Raw genomic sequence first — 13,573 nt, forward strand, 5'->3', positions numbered from 1 at the left:
CGGTCTGGAGCAAGCCCCGCGGCTCTTCTCGCCTCTGCGATGCGGGTGTTAACGGTGGCGGCCAGCCCGCGGGACAGTGGGGTGTGAACGTGCCTGGCACGTGGAGGTAGCTGGGGGAGACAGGTCCCGTAAAGAGCTGTTGGCTCACAGAGCGAGCAATGAGCCAGCGAGTGGCGGCTGAAGCCAGACAAATTCAGACCAGAAATCCATAGGTCTGTCTTGTTTCAGCTGGACCAGACTAACACGCTGCATCTCCATCACTAGACCAGAAATCAGGCTCACGTTTTAAACTGCGGGCAACTGGAACTACTAACTGAGGACTTGGTGGAGCCAGCCTAGCTTTTGAAGTCCTGTAACTCATCCAGAGGTTCAGAGTCTATTAAAAGAGCAGGTGGGTGAGGTTCCCTGGCCTACAACATGCAGGAGGACAGACTTGGGGATCATGATGGTCCCTTCTGACCTTAAGCCCTAAGGCTACGTCTACACTGGCATGAATTTACGAAAATGCTTTTAACGGAAAACTTTTCCGTTAAAAGCATTTTTGGAAAAGCACGTCTAGATTGGCAGGATGCTTTTCCGCAAAAGCACTTTTTGTGGAAAAGTGTCCGTGGCCAATCTAGACACGGTATTCTGCAAAAAAGCCCCGATCGCCATTTTTGCCATCGGGGCTTTTTTGCGGAAAACAGTCCTGTGCTGTCTACACTGGCCCTTTTGTGCAAAAGTCTTTCGGAAAAAGACTTTTGCCTGAACAGGAGCAGCATAGTATTTCCGGAAAAGCACTGACAATCTTACATGAGATCGTCAGTGCTTTTCCGGAAATTCAAGTGGCCAGTGTAGACAGCTGGCAAGTTTTTCCGCAAAAGCAGATGATTTTGCGGAAAAACTTGCCAGTCTAGACACAGCCCTTGGCATTAAAGTTGGGATATCTTTCCAAAAGATATGCTGTCACCCCGTGGTGGTGGTGTTTTTCATTTGCAGCTTCCTAAGAGGTGTGGACACCCTTTGGGATTTCCACCTGGAGCCCGCACACATATACACACACCCTGGAAACCTTAGACTGAAAAATGACAGAACAAAATAGAAGTGTGAGAAAGGGCAACTGTGGGCTTTGATGGGAACGACAGCACTTCTGGGTGTTGACCTGTAGGCGGGGTTAGTCTCATACTTTTGATTGACCAGAAAAACAGAATGTCTTTTCTGGGATCAGAAACGTTCTTTTTCGGTCACCTTTTGTAGACCCCTTAGATGCACACTGCAGACCCCAGAGGTCGGTGGCTCACGGGTGGAAAACCACTGCTATTGCCCAAACGGAAGTCATCTGGGTGAGATTTTCTAGCCTGTGTGAAGCAGGAGGTCAGACTAGTTTGGGAGGTCTCAAACTGGGGATTGGGACCCTACTGGGGTTGGGTGGTTACTAAATGGAGGATCCTGAGCAGTCAGCCTCCTGCCCAAACCTGCTTTGCCTCCAGGATTTCTAATGGGCTGTGTCTAGACTGGCCAGTTTTTCCGGAAAATCAGCCGTTTTTCCAGAAAAACTTGCCAGCTGTCTACACTGGCCGCTTGAATTTCCACAAAAGCACTGACTTCCTACTGTCTGAAAACTGCTTCTTGCGGAAATACTATGCTGCTCCCGTTCAGGCAAAAGTCCCTTTTGCGCAAAGCTTTTGCGCAAAAGGGCCAGTGTAGACAACTCAGATTTGTTTTCGGCAAAAAAGCCCCGATCACGAAAACGGTGATTGGGGCTTTTTTGCGGAAAAGCACGTCTAGATTGGCACAGACGCTTTTTCGCAAAAAGTGCTTTTGCGGAAAAGCGTCCGTGCCAATCTAGACGCTCTGTTCTGAAAATGCTTTTAACGGAAAACTTTTCTGTTAAAAGCATTTCCGGAAAATCATGCCAGTCTAGACGCAGCCATGGTGTTTAATATATAAAAAGCGTTTTCAGGTTGTAAGGGCAGGGGTTGCACTCTGAGGCATGCTGCATGAAAGGGTGTCACCAAAATCCAGCTGTTTGTCCAGCTGATCAGCTGTTTGTCGGCTCGGGGCGGCAGCCATTTCAATTTAAATGAAGCCGCGATTATTTAAATCGTGGCTTCATTTCCCTTTGCCGATCAGCCTAATCTACATGGCTCCATCGATGGAGCCATGTAGTTTAGACACACCCATAGAGACCATCATTTGGTATGTATAGTTGGGATTATATTTTTCCATGGGCATTACTTTGCATTTATCAACACTGAATTCCGTCTGGATTTGTGTTGCCCAGTCACCCAGTTTTGTGAGTTCTCTTTGTAGCTCTTCTGCAGTCAGCTTTGGACTTACAAAATTACTCAAATTAGTTATCCTCTGCAAATTTGGCCACCTTACTGGTCAGCCCTTTTTCAAGATGTTTCAGCATTGGTCTCAGTACAGACTTCTGGAGCGCATCACTACTTTATTCCTACCCTTTGCTGCCTATCTTTTAAGTGGAGTACCTAGCAATGTTTTCAAGATCATCTAACGACCCTTCAGTTACAGGAATGACAAGCCTTTTGTTATCTTAATCATCCTGCCTCCCTCTGTGTATAAACAAACTCTCTGCCCCAAAGGTAAAGCAGGAAGCAGCACAAGTTCTGTTGCAGGTAAGAGCAGCCTCTGGAGCTAGGTAAGCAGACCTCAAGTGTGAAATTCAAGGATTCAAATTTCGGGGCTGGGGGGCGGTTACAGATTCCCCTTTACCCCCCCCTCCCCCGGCACCCCCAAAGTTCCTCTGCGTCCCTTGTATGTGATACAAGAGGCATTTCAGAGACTAACAGTGCACACTGTAGATTCAATGCCATGTTCCAGCCAGAGGGGGAAGAAATGTAACCGGGTAGTGGTGGATTTTGCCACTAAATAGAGCTACTGCTTCAAGGTAACACTGAGGCAGACTCAGTGGCAAGAGCCCCTCCCACTAGTGTTAGCAGAGAATTTATCTGGCTGTGGGTCAGATTTCACGTCTCAGCTGTTCAGTGAGCTGTGGAAGTTGCATGGGGTGAAACGACGAAATGCTACCCCATGGCACCCAGAGACATGGTTTGGTGGAAAGATTCAGTGGGACCCCAAACTCTATGCTGGGAAAATATGCAAATAAGAGACTTCAAGACTGGGATGAGTTGCTGCCATATTTTCTGTTCGCTTACTGGGAGCTACCCCAAGAATCAACCTGGTTCTCCCCCTCCTATCGCCTATGGAAAGGAAGCGAGGAGCCCCTAGATCTCATCAGGGACTCCTGGGAAGGGGACACTGAGGCAGATAACTGAAGACATACAAGGTTCAAGAGAGCTAAAAAGATATGATGGGGAATTGCTCAAACTAACCTCAAAGCGAGTTGGTCCGACAAAAAGCGCAGTGTGAGAAACGTACTTGTAAATGCTCTTTTGAGAGAGGGAGGTATGTGAAAAAATACGTGTAAAATTCTTCGGAAGGACCTTTGAGGTGATGGAGGCCGCATGGTTATGCACATATAAACAGACAATGCCTATCACAGCAGGGAAGCCATGGTAAACATGGTAGAAGGGGAAACTGAGGCACACCCATTGCCAGAGTGATTCATGACTGGAAAGCATTGATCTCTAGTGAATTAATGCCAACTGAAAGGGCAGAGATGTCTAACTCATAAAATCATTACAGAAAGACACACCCACCTCCTGTTGGCAAGGTGTAGGGGCAAATTTGTACAGAAATCCAAAGCATATTAGACTTGGGAATAATGAACGAGTCTGACAGCTCTTGGCATCACGTGTGGGCTTAGTCCCTAAGACAGACAACAGGGGAAGGTTGTGTGTTGATTATAGAAAACTCCGTGCTGTCGCAGTCCCAGATGCTTAACCTGTGCCTAGAATAGTTGATATGCTGGATATCTCAAGCAGAGCTAAATGTCTTAGTGCTTTGAATTGGATAGAGGTTATTGGCAGATTCCTTTCCATGAGGATGCACGGAAGAAAGCTGCTTTCATCCTCATGGGATTCTGAGCTCACAGTGTTACCTTTGGGGTTAATTAAGGCAGGAGCCACCTTTCAGAGGCTGGCCAACTAAGCGTGAAATGGTTTGCATGGGCCTGGGTGGATGACATCATGGTGTTTAGCAACACTAGGGCTGATCACCAAAAAATTCCATGACCCTTTAAAGCTGCTGTAAACTGGCCTGTATCCCAGTCCAGAAAAACCAGTCCAATCTTTCCTAAGTCAGGTCACCGATCACATGTGGGGTCAGTGAGATTGCAGGTACAATCACAGAGCTGCGTAAAAAGACTGTGCCCATCGAAGAGGAATGGCCTGCCTGATCAAAACAAGTCAAGGATGTTTCACTCAGGCAAAGCAAATCTTGCCTGAAAACCTGTTCTAGCCATGCAGACGTCGATGAGAACAAGCATCAGACCCTGCCGGAGAGGCTGCACAGGGGCCAACAGGCGAAAACACTAGGGAGCACCCCGTTGCTTTCATACACAAGAAACGGACACCCTCGGAACAGAGTCGGTCTGTCGGAGAAAGAATGGTGTGCCACTGAGCAGCCAAACTTGTAACGCTCTAACTTTTAACCGAACGTTCCAGGTATTAATGGGTCCTACGCGTCCAGAGATCCGGGTAACCAAAGCTGAAGGCTCAAATGCCAAGCGTCTGCACTGGAGCCGTATACAATGAGAATCTGATATGGAGACTGTGCATACAGAGGGAAAAGAAAACAAGATGCCCTGTCCAGGAATGAGAGCCTGACCCGCTAGGTAAGCCAGTGGCTAACCCTACGACAGCCTTGCAAGGGAGTAGGGGTGTGATGGGAGACACTCCTGTATTTACACCCTATACACTATTGTGACACACGTTTTCCTTGTAACTGAAACAAAATACAGGACTATGTAGCACTTTAAACACTAACAAGATGGTTTATTAGGTGATGAGCTTTCCCGTTTTCCTTGTAAGGTATCCCTTGTTGGTGTCCAACCCAGCTGACGCTCGATTCCTGTCTTGCGACTACGGATTCTGGCTTGAGATCGGGCTGCCCCGGACTCAGCTGTGCCGGGTGCTTCCAGGTACCTGAATGGAGCCCTCCTGTGGCTGACACCAAGTGCTGGGCTTTCTGCCTGACACACCTGACGCTTGGTGCGGCTCCAGCGTCACCTGGGTTTACAGGGACTCTTGAAACAACGGTGCCAACGTCAGCAAAAGGCTTACTCCACTTCTCCCGCCCGCCCACGGCAAGAACCCAGCGTGATCTGGCTGAGCGATGCAGATTGAATGTTGCACTGTGGCGATCAGGCAGCGGGACCACTTTTTAATGAGGCTCTCCTCCCGGGCTAGAGGAAATGGCCTGCCGTGCACAAGCTGGGCTACTTTCGCGGCCTGCCACGGCGGAAACGGAACGATCGTGAGCACCGACTGACGTGTGGCCCGGCCTCCCGCGCCGCCTGGCAACTGACCCAGGAAGCAAGACGGTCTGGTCACTGCTCATTTGCTGTGTGGCTTCCCGTGTGCTGCCCATTCGGGGCAAGCGGCCAGGCTGTCTGCCATTCGTTAGGTGCTACTCACTGTCCTTGGCAGCATCTGTACTGGGAACAAACCCGGGCTGCTTAGTGGCTACAGCACTGGGCCGGGAACCTGGCTTCCATTCCCAGCTCTGCCACTGACCGGTTGGACGACCTTGGGCAAGTCACTTCATCTATCTGTGTGTGGTGTCCAGTTTTACACTCACTTCCCTCTCCTCCATTGTAAAGTGCTTCCAGATCTCCTGCTGAGGGTCAGTCCACTTCCTAGGCCAGTGGTTTTCAAACTAGGGGTCGCAACCCAGCGCTGGGTCATGGAATGTCGGGCACTGGGGATCCTTGCTACAGGGGGATCAGGTGACCAGTGAGGGGGCTAAGGCAGGTTCCCTGCCTGTCCTAGCACCGCAGACTGCGCTGTGCCCCAGAAGCAGGCGGCAGCAGGCCCGGCTCCTAGGTGTGTGTGTCGGGGGGGAGCAGAGGGGAAGGGAGAGCGCACAGGGCTCCCCACACTGCTCTGCCCCTGCCCCGAGCACTAGTTCTGCACTCCCATTGGCTGGGAACCTGCTGCTGGGGGCAGCCTGGTCTGCAGGGCCAGGAGAGGCAGGAAGCTGCCTTAGCCGCCCCGCTGCACCTCTGACCAGGAGCCGCTCACGGTCAGCCCCTCCCGCCCCAGCCCTGGTCTCCTCTAAAACTGGAGCCCCCTCCTGCAGCCCAAAGCTCCCATCAGCCCCACCCCAGAGCCCCCACTCTAGTCACATTATGTTCGGTCACAGGCACCAACCGTTTTCTTCAACTGGGTCGTGAGAAAACCCGTTTGAAACCCGCTCCCTGGGCATGCTCCGGTGGCGGCAGTGGCATTTCAGGAGCCCGCAGGCCAGGTTTTCTAGAGCCCTGGATCGCGCGCAGGCTCTTCCCCAATGCAAAACGCTGCCCCGGCACAATGGTTACCAAAGCGCGCCGCACACAGTGCAGAGAGCCTGTCCCTTCCCTGCATACGTTCCGCCTGAACCGGCGGGGACAGGGCCCTGACGCAGCGATGGCCTCTCCACGGGCTCGCGTAGCCAGCGCGGCGAGGCGACTGGCCCGTGCAGGCGGCCGTGCTGTTTGGAGCCTCCGCCGAGAAAGCGAAGCACAGCTGCTGGCCTGGTTAGAAGGTCCGGCTGGGGACATCGCAGTGTCCTCGCTGCCCGGGGCCCTGTGCGCTCATTGGCACGTTAGCACCGATGTAGGTTCTGCAGTCCCGGGTGGAAATGCTGCCGCAGCTGTGGGTACATGACGGCAGGGAACCTCCTCAGTAATCAGCCCTGAAGATCAATGGCACACTCAGCCCAACGCGCCTGATCCCGAATTCACGTATTTTGTGCTGACAGTGCCTAACCACGGTGCAGAAGCTTTCAGGGGTGGAGGGACGAGGGGATTGGATGCTAGACAGGGGGAACGCGGGGATTTTGGTACTAAGAGAGGGATGGGAAGCAGCCAGGGATTATGGGATAACTAACTGGTTGTGCTAAAACGGCCAGCAGTTTGAATGGCCGCCGTTCGGTTTCAGGCTCGGCAGCCCCTAGGGGTGAAGAGAGGAGCGTTCGTGCCCCTCAGAGCAGTGGCTCCAGGCTGGCAGCAGACTCAGGTAGACAGGTCTGGCTCAGGTGGCATCGGGTTCATGTTTTTAGTGCTGTCCTCACCCCCTGAGTTCTGAGAAAGCGCTGACCACGGCACACCAGCTCGGATATTTCGGGGGGGGGGGCAAGTGAGCGCCTGCCCCGGTAGCTTTTAAAATAGAATCATAGGAGCGTGGTTCTGCCCCCTAGAGCGAATTCCATGGGCAAGGGTGTGACGTAGTGGGGGTACCTTGCTGGTTGCTGTGCTGGGCAGTGGGCTGTGGGTGACCTGCTGGCTGCAGCACGGCCCAGCAGGGCAAGGGATGAGTCATTATGCAAGGGGGCTACGAACATGTCCGACCAGTTATCTCCCAGGGAGCGGAACAATGGGAAGAAGGAGAGTGGATCCCTCGCTGGGGGGGGGGGTCAGGGCTGGAAGTTAGTTAGGGTATGTCTACACTACAACACTAATTTGAACTAACTTAATTCGAATTAGTTAATTCGAACTCAGCTAATTCGAACTAGGGCATCTAGGCCTAAAAACTAGTTCGAATTAGCATTTTGCTAATTCAAACTAGCATGTCCACATTGAGTGGACCCTGAACCGGGGTTAAGGCTGGCCGGAAGCAGTGCCGGCGGGGCATCAGATTAGGACTTAGAGCGTGGAGCTGCTGTCTCAGGTTTGCCGAGGGCTGCGCTTAAAGGGACCCAAGACTATTTTCTTTGGTGCCTTGGCTCATGCGCCTCTCGCCCTCTAAATCACTCAGGGCCCGTTCTGCGAGCGACGTGGCGACAGGAGGGGGCAGAGCGGAACAAAACGCGCGCGTGAGGGGGACGCGCCGGGGAGGAGACCGCACGCCCGGGCCGCTCCAGGAACGGCACGGAGAGCAGCTCTTGTCAGAGCCAGGCTGCCCCAGCCGGGCAACTACCTCCCGGGGCGGGGGAAAGGAGAGTTAAATGAGGGGAGAACCGTGGGGCTGGGGGAGGCAAGCGCCCCCCACAGCAGCTGCAGGCCACCAACTCCCAGTGGGAGCACGGCCCCAGCCTTCCCCAGGAGCAGTGGCCCCCCAAAACCGAGCAGGCAGGCGGCACGTGGTGGGTGGCCCCTGGCCCAGGGATGGCTGGCAGCACGGCCCCAGCCTCGGCAGGGCTGAAGGCCTGGCAGCCCCAGGAGACGGGAGCCGTGCTGAATGGGGGGCTCTAGGGATGGGGGGCGGGCAGGGCCAGCCAGGCAGTTCGGCCTTGGGGGGAGCCCAGCGAGGTGGGGAAAGGGGACAACATGCAAGCGGAGGCAGCGGGGCAAGGCCGGGCGGGAGGGAGCGAGAGAGACGCCTCATCCCGGGCCGGCTGGTACTCCTCCCAAGCTCTCCTTATTTGTCTATGAAGGGCATTTTCAGACGGTTCAAGATGGCCTCCAGCGGTTACCAAGGCAACCGTGTTAAAGTCGTCACTGCCATGGAAACCCTCTCTGTGGCATAATATAAATATTTCCCTGGAAGAAGGAGACTGGAGATGAGTGGGCAACGTGCTCTTTGCGCCTGCCGATTGGCTGCCGCCGGAGGATCTCCAGGAGATGGGGGGGCCGGGGGGGGGGTGGATAAAATTAACTCAGCGTGCACGCTCTGCCTGGAAGCGCCGGGGTTGTCACACACAACCCAGGGCTTGTTTGGGCCCGGGAAGTCCCACCAGAACAGAGCTGCTCCGACGGGGAGGACGTTGCAAGGTAAGACGCTGATGCTTTTTCTTGTCTTTTCAGGGCTCCCCTCTCCACCCTGTCCCATGCATCCCGGGCCTGCCAGCCTCACGGGCAGCAGCCGGGGGCACGAGCTGGCGCCTTTGCCCTTTGCGGGCTGGCGCCTGATGGAAGAGTTTAGCCCCTAGTTGGAAGGGAGCCTGCCGTACCCTGCCTTAGCCGCCCAAGTTCTCAGCATCTCCACCAGTTCCACAAGGGCACGGCAGCGCCAACGGTCCATGGCTCTCCCCGGGACAGCCCCGGATGCTGCTGCCCACCGTTGGGCCGCTTGGCTTTGTCCTCCGGGCCGTACCTGGTCGTCTCGACCTCAGCCTGGTTGCAGTGCAGAGTCAGGGTGCGTCTACACTGTGGCGCTGTTTCGTGTCTGGAAATGGCCGATCCGCGTCTTTTAAACAAGCCTGTTACTTCGAAACAGCTTTCGAAACAACGGGCTCGCTAGTCCGACGTCCCTGTAAACCTCGTTTCGCGAGGAGGAAGGGGCGTTTCAGAACAGCGGGTTATTTCGAAATGTGGCACTGTTAAGACAGCGCCAGATTTCGAATGAAGCTATTTCGAAACGCGATTTGCGTCACTCAAATGGCGTAGCTTATTTCGAACTACGGGTGCATTGTGGGCACACCCTTACACAAGCCAACATGGATCCCGGGCTGGAGGCTCCCCGAGGGTGGCTGCTGCTTTGGTACGGTTGGCGATGAAGTCTGGGGCGGAGGCGAGGGCGACGTCGGCATTGACTGTGCAGCTTTGCAAGCTCGGGGGGCACGGCGAGGGGTGCGTCCTGTGGGAAGTGGGGCAAAGAGCCCCCATTGTCCTGTGGAGCATCTGAGAGGCATGCTGAGATGCCTGGTTGCGTTGCTGGTGTTTGGTGATTTGGGGCCGAGGGCACCGAGGTACAGCCATGTGGGGTCCCTGTGTGCCCAGGGGGAGTTGTGAGGTGCTGGCCCTGGCGCGCCAGGGTGTGTGGAGGTGCCTGGGCAGAGGTATGAAGGGCTGTGTCCGGAATGAGAGCAGCAATGGCAGAAATGGCGGAGTAGACAGGTGAGCCCTGCTGTGTTTGCCGTGCCGTGACTTCAGTTGCTGATGAGGCCACTCAGTAAAGCCATGTGGGTTTGAAGGAAAGGCGCCGGAGCAGGCGCTGGGGGGAGGGGAGGAGCTGGGTCCCCTCCTTCCCGAATGGCTGTCAGATTATCAAGAGCATTCTGTCTTTTCCGAGCCCAATTGCTGCCCTCCTGTGACACACATACAGCAGCAAAGGGGAGGCAAAGTTGCTCTGGTGCAGAATGCCAGGAGTCCTGCTTTGGCAGCTGTGGGGAGTAACAGCTGCCCCCGCTCTTCCCCTCCCTAAGCCAGCCCATGCTCAGAAACTTGGGGAAACTGAGGCTGTGCACATGTCCGGAACGGACCAGCGCTAGCTCTGGCAGATGAGGGAGTGAGCTCGGCTAGATGGTGACGGGGGGCGGGTGGTAGAAACCAGCCGGGGGTTTCAATCTCCAGTCACTCCCATGTGACACTACTTACGCTCTGTCCTCTGCTTCCAAATCTGAGATTTTCATCCTTCGTTTGCGGCTGCAGACATCTCCCCCTGCGTGTATAAACCAGCCCCGACGCCGGGCTCACGTGCTCCTGCGGTTTGGGTCGTGGCAGTCCCGGGTGCTGCTGCAGCAAGGCCCAGGCCGGGCGGTCACTGACGGGCGGACTCGGGGAGCTGGCTACGGCATTTCACACCTGCGGTAGTGGGCCCCGCGAGGCAGCGAAATCAGGCGCGCTGCGGGTGGTCAGTCTCTGGGAAAAGGCTCCAGCTGCTGTAAGGGACTCCCGGGCCAGGACGGGAGACGTTTTCGCCTTCCCACCTGCTCCTGCTGCCTGAGCAGGAAAACCATCGGCTGCCAAACCTGCTCCAACGAGGCAAGGCACGGGCCATGGGGCCTTCTTTATTGGCACGAGCCCCCCAGCGGCGTCCTGGCCCCTCGCGAAGGCATTTGTATTGTGCTGCGCATTGGAGCCAGGCGCCGAGACGCCTTGTTGTGCACACACGGCATACGAGAGGGTCTGTGGCGGTTCAGTCTGGCCCGGAGCCCCTGCTCCTGTGTCCGAGCGGGGTCCAGAGCCCTCTGCCGCCTTAGCGCCCCCCCAAATTCCCAGGAGTTTTCGTGACCCTGCACCCGTAGGTTCAATTGTCAGATGTGGGGTTTTATAATCCCCCACTGTAGATATCGAAGACCCCTGTACACTGGGAAGGGGGAAGGGAGACCCGGGCCCTCCCTCTCCACCGGGTCCCAGCCTGGGGCCCTAAGGCGTAGGGACGAATGATTCCCTAGCTGGCTGACAGGGTACAGCCCCGAAACTCGTCAGCCCATAGGCACCTATACTGCCCTGCCCCGGGCTGCTTCCTTCCCCCTTCACTGTCTTTGCCTTTCCGCCCACCAGCCGGGATTCCTACCGGGTTCTCCCAGGCTTGTTCTCCCTCGTCGCAGTGGCGGTCCTCTTGTGTCGGCCAGTCCTCTCCTCCGGCTCCGGGGTGAGACAGCCTCTCTTCACTGTGGGAGCTCCGCGGCTCCCTGGCTTCCCCTCCCCTCCGCTCCGCTGGCCCTGGCCCTTTTGAATGGCCCCGCCATGTTGTGTGCTGGCCGGCCGTTCCGCCATCACGATGTCCTGCCACGTCACCCCTGCTCTCTTTCCCCGTCAGCATACGTGGGCGGCGGGGCCAACGTGAGCAGTGTGACGTCTCCGCCCCGCACGGCCTCCCCGGCCTCCGGGAAAGCGGTGGCGGCTTTGTCGAAGCTAGTGCGGGGCCCCGCGGCCCCGTCACAGGCTCCCCGATCAAAAGCACTTCTGCGCCCACGAGGCACCTTAGCCACGGCCGGGGGAGGACATGGAGGTTCAGGAGCTAGGGCCCCGCTCCTGCGGAGAGCAGGCAACACACGGGCTGGCTCCCCGCACAGGTAGCAGCCCCACGGATGTGACGGCACAGCTCGGGGGGCGTGAGCTCAGGCGTGGCCGGAAGCCAGAAGGCCTCACACGGCGGGCTGTGGCCCACTGGTGGCCCATGAGCGCTAGGCAGGTGGTCCGTGGATAGTTCCCTAGACAGCCGCACAGGAGACAAAGGAGGGCTGGCCACCCAATGCAGGGCTTGCAGGTGTGGTCCCGCTACTTAGCTGCCTGGACTGTCCCGTGTAAGTGAGATGGGGCCTGGGGGAGTACAGCGGGTAAGCGGGAGGGAACCTATGGGGGATAGAGAAGATCGGGGGGAATATGGGGCTGAGGGGGGCAGAGAAAGCTCCGGGCTGTGACTGACCCCTCCCCGCCTCCTTCCCAGCCTCGATGCTGTGGGGTGAGGAGAGCCCCCTGCTGATATGCCAATCCGAGCTGGGAGCTTTCCCTGGGAGAACAAAGCCAGGCCTTAGCAGTAAAGGTTTTTCCTGCCGCGCGTCCATCCACCGTGCTGTACGCCAGCGCACGCGCAGACACCACGTGGAGGGGTCAGCAAGTGGCCTGCAAAGACTCACAGCCATTTTCAGGGGGTCTGCAGAAAAGAAAGGGCTGAGAGCCCCCGCCGCAAGCGTCTGCACAGCCGCCGGCCCTAGGGGGAAGCACAGCCGCCCACACAACCAGCACAAGTACAGGCCATGAGAACTGCAGCCAGGGCTGGCTCCCCGTGGGCACATGCCCGTTAGTGCAGGTACCACGTATCGGCAACAGCCTGAGAACAACAGAGGGGTGGGAGCTGGCAGCTGGCTACGTCCTGGCGGCCATTAGCCTCTCAAGTGTGTGGTAGGACAGGGATTGACACGTTTCTAATGACTGGTAATGGACCCTTGCCCCCGGCTCCTCCTCTTCCCCTGGATCCCTGCCCCCTTCATCGCTCCTTCCCCCGGCCTTGCCCCTTCTCTGACCCTTTCCCCCAAGTCCCTGCCTCTGATCCGCTTCTTCCCCCCAATTTAGAACAAAAGAACGGCCATGCTGGGTCAGAGCAAAGGCCCATCCAGCCCAGTGTCCTGTCTGCCCACAGCGGCCAATGCAAGGTGTCCCAGAGGGAGTGAACAGAACAGGGAATCCTCAAGTGATCCCTCCCCTGTCGCCCCTTCCCAGCCTCTGACAAACAGAGGCTAGGGACGCCATCCTAACCCAGCCTGGCTAATAGCCATTGATGGACCATGAATGTATCTAGCTCTTTTCTGAACCCTGTTAAAGTCCTGGTTTTTACAACTTCCTCTGGCAAGGAGTTCCACAGGTTGACTGTGTTCTGTGTAAAGAAAAACTTCCTTTTGTTTGTTTTAAACCTGCTCCCTATTCATTTCATCCTCGTTTTAATAACATTTTAATAAAACTCAGGCATCAGGGCTTGCCAGCTGGCACTGGACACACGAGCCAAAACACCGAGGAGACCGGCAGGTGCCAGTCCTGTGTGGGAGTGGAACCGCCCCTCGCGCTCACCGGCAGCGGAGCAACGTGGCTGGAAGCTGGCGGAGTGGAGCCGGCTGGGGCCGGGTGGCTCCACTTCCCCTCCACTGCCAATGAGTGTAGGGGTGGGCCCGACCCCTGCTGCCAGCACTGGGCCCCTCTGCCAGTCCCCCGGACCGCGTCACTCAGGGGAGGGGTAGAATGGGGTCGGGATGGCGCCAGCGCCGCTGTATACTCAGCTGCCTAGAGCACCACAAAATGTGGTGCCCCCAATTTTGTGGCGACCGACGCAGTCCTGAAAATTGTGAGGGCAGGTTCACCACAATCTGG

General features: G+C 56.3%; 1 protein-coding gene across 2 annotated transcripts in view; it reads left to right on the forward strand.

The window, feature by feature from the left end:
• The first annotated feature begins 8,291 nt into the window (after positions 1-8,291).
• The window catches only part of DGKG (diacylglycerol kinase gamma), a 129,559-nt gene continuing 124,277 nt past the window's right edge, over positions 8,292-13,573 (forward strand). Inside the window, exon 1 of one of the 2 annotated variants that reach the window (XM_075937330.1) lies at positions 8,292-8,815. The gene's annotated coding sequence lies outside the window, so the exon portion shown is untranslated. The remainder of the gene's footprint in view (positions 8,816-13,573) is intronic. The other variant, XM_075937332.1, reaches the window with a different exon arrangement.

The sequence above is a fragment of the Pelodiscus sinensis genome, chromosome 10 (genome assembly GCF_049634645.1).
Source record: "Pelodiscus sinensis isolate JC-2024 chromosome 10, ASM4963464v1, whole genome shotgun sequence".
Lineage (NCBI taxonomy): Eukaryota > Metazoa > Chordata > Testudines > Trionychidae > Pelodiscus > Pelodiscus sinensis.